Below are 3,488 nucleotides of genomic sequence, written 5' to 3' on the forward strand. Positions count from 1 at the left end.
CACCTAACTACAAAGAAAAAAAAAAAGGTGCGTGGAGTCCCTACGCGCGGATGAAGTTATACTCCTTAGTGATATTCCAAGAAATGCATATCATTTTGTATGGAAGAAAACTTAAATTCACATTTTATAAATTTATTATAATTTATTATCTCCCCGAGCATGCCTTTGCCAATAAGTCGTCTTTTCGCGACGATGGCAAAAGCTAAAAATCATAAATTGCACAACTTTCTGGTGCTTCTCGCAAAAATCTGCGTCGATATGTATTCACGATCATACGTATACATACATACATATTTACACATGTTTGTAGGCGAAGCTGCTACAGCGGCAAGGGGTGACAATCGGCGGCCATTACTTTACTTATGCCATAGAAATTCCATTGCTACGAATATGGAAATGACAACGAAATAATGCAAATATGCATATTTCTAAAGGTCATTAATTTCTTTTAAGAAATGAAAGGAATGAATGATCCTGAGAAGTATAGTCTTAACTTTTCAACGGCCAACGCAGAGCATTTCAACCAAAAGGAATTTATTCATTAAAATCACCACTCAGAAGTCGTTTTATCCGTTGTAAGCGAACGATTTTCGAAGAAACATCATTTCTAATATGCCACAAGACAAAATTAGAAATGAACTTCTTAAACCTCTCGCTGTCAGATAAAACGATATACCTCGTCATCGCGGGTCGATTTCCAAAAAATGTAAATGAAGACTAACTACAGAAATAATCCTGTAAAGTTTTGCCTTAATTTTTCAACGGCCAACGCAGGGTATTTCAACAAAAGGTCACATAAAATAGTTGAGAATTCGCAGAAATGAAAGACAAAGGAAAGAAAAAGTAGTATAACTTCAATAATGAACAAGCACACAAACATACATATGCGCAGCAGCAGCAAGGAAAGAGGTAACAATCGGCGATCCATTGTATATTTCTTTCATGCATAACCAAACCATAATTAGGACAACGCAATTCAAGTGTCAATGGTGGTGTTGGTGGTAAGCGCTTCAAAAGTTACGACGAGCACGTAGGAGGTGCGTAGGTTCGAATCCCAACAGAATTTATTTTTAATTGAATATGTGATCTTATTTTATAATAACTCATTTTAAATATATAAAAGATTTACCTAAACATTATGATGATTTTTTCATGATTCATACGCAATGTACGAATGTAAGCAATTTCGTTTTGCCGTCGGCATTTCAATTTCTCATGCTTCAATTTTTGCTTTCAACCAAGAAATCGCTTGTATGTATGTATGTATGTACATATGTGCAATATATGCCTTTGCGTTTTGCCGTCGGCATTTCCATATTGACATCCAAAAGTAATTATGTATGTACTTATTTCATTGTTTCGTTTTGGCCCAATTTTGTATATTAAGACAAGTGTTAATAATTGCGCCAAAATCAAATATATTATATATTCATATGTAAACATGTTTTAAACTTTACATAAAATTGAAGTGTCAATAATTGCGCCAATTTTCATAAAGTTGGAAATTTTGCGCGAATAATACGTGTGCGGGTTAAGTCGTGAATTTTACTTATATTAATTAATTTGAAAGTGCCGAAAAATGCGAAACGAAATTTCAATAAATTTAAGTAAATTTACATGTATTTTCATTTATATTTAATTTTCAATAAATTTTTTAAAAATTATTTGCCCTAGTTGTCCATTTTTTATTTTCTCACACATTTCAGCCGATTTTTGTATAGAAATTTGACCGGCGTAGAAGCAAAATGCGAAACAATCATTCATACATATATTATGTCGTTTGCACATTTGTCTGTATATTTGCGAAAGCAAATGTTCTACAAAAGCATATTTCTATACTTAAACAAAATTATTAGAACCATCGTATGTTTCTTATGTTCTTATCTTGTCAATGGTGGTGTTGGTGGTAAGCGCTTGGAAAGTCAAGATGGTACCACAGGTCTCAGGTTCGAATCTCGACAGAATAAATTTTTAATTTTTTGCTTTTAACACCGTATACTATACAAATAAATATTTTTCTTACTAATAGAAATTAAATTTATCACAGCAATATTATGTATATGTATATTATGTATATTGCTGTGATAAATTTAATTTCTATTAGCAAGAAAAATATTTATTTGTATAGTATACGATGTTAAAAGGCATATGTACATCTTCTATCCTATCTTGTGTATCTGCACATGCTCATATGAGTGTATGTATACGCATGTGCGCGTTCAGAAATTGAAATCATATTTTCATCACTTATCAATATACTTATTACATGTGCGCGCATTGACTTGCATGTTCATACATTCATATATACTTATATGTACATATATTTGCATACATTGCCAAACAAATAATGCACAAGCATACAAACATACATATGCGTACACATATGAATATGTATATTTCTTTCATGCATAACCAAACCATAACTAGGACAACGCAATACAAGTGTCAATGGTGGTCTAGGTGGTAAGCGTTTCAAAAGTTACGATGAGCACGTAGGAGGTACGTAGGTTCGAATCCCAACGGAATTGATTTTTTAATTGAATATGTCAACAACCAAAAATTTAAACATTGTTCTACAAAAACAACAACAGCATAAGCATGGCAACATTGTGTTGTTGGTAGAAAAGCCGAGCTGTGCCGAAAGAAACGAACAAACGATCGCCGATTGTCACCGCTTCGCTTGCTGCTCGAACATCTTCGCAGACAAGGTTGCGTAGATTCATATTGAGCAAGGTTGCGCAACCTGAAACTATCGCAACCTTTTCCGAACTCGTATCAGAAGTATAACTTCAATAAATAGAAAACTACAAAGTCACGGTGAAAAAAGAAACAAAACAAAAACACACGGAAAGATCACATAAGTTGAACACACAAGAAAAAAGGAAAGTGACCTGAAGGGAAGTGAAAAGATACAGACAAGAAACAGAAATTGTAGAGTGAGTGAAAAAACAACAAAAAACCTACTAACATCAAAACGAGCGCGGTATTAATACAACAAAGTTCAACAAACATAAAACCTAAAATCAACAAGTAAGGAAGGGCTAAGTTCGGGTGTCACCGAACATTTTATACTCTCGCATGATAAAGTGATAATCGAGCTTTCATTATCCGTCATTTACATATTTTTTTATTTTGCTGTTAAATTAATTAGATTAGTAGTTCCTGAGATATGGTTTTTAGTCCATTAGTGGGCGACGCCACGCCCATTTTCAATTAAAAAAAAAAGCCTGGGTGCAGCTTCCTTCTGCCATTTCTTCCGTAAAATTTAGTGTTTCTGACGTTTTTCGTTAGTCCGTTAATGCACTTTTAGTGATTTTTATACTCTCGCAACAAAATTGCTAAGGAGAGTATTATAGTTTTGTTCACATAACGGTTGTTTGTAAGTCCTAAAACTAAAATAGTCAGATATTGGGTTATATATACCAAAGTGATCAGGGTGACGAGTAGAGTTGAAATCCGGATGTCTGTCTGTCCGTCCGTCCGTCCGT

General features: G+C 33.8%; 1 pseudogene; it reads right to left on the bottom strand.

Moving 5' to 3' along the window:
- Positions 1-549: 549 nt before the first annotated feature.
- Positions 550-752, bottom strand: LOC126765617 (small nucleolar RNA U3; annotated as a pseudogene).
- Between the last annotated feature and the right edge of the window lie 2,736 nt (positions 753-3,488).

The sequence above is a fragment of the Bactrocera neohumeralis genome, unplaced genomic scaffold, assembly GCF_024586455.1.
Source record: "Bactrocera neohumeralis isolate Rockhampton unplaced genomic scaffold, APGP_CSIRO_Bneo_wtdbg2-racon-allhic-juicebox.fasta_v2 cluster10, whole genome shotgun sequence".
Taxonomy (NCBI): Eukaryota; Metazoa; Arthropoda; class Insecta; order Diptera; family Tephritidae; genus Bactrocera; species Bactrocera neohumeralis.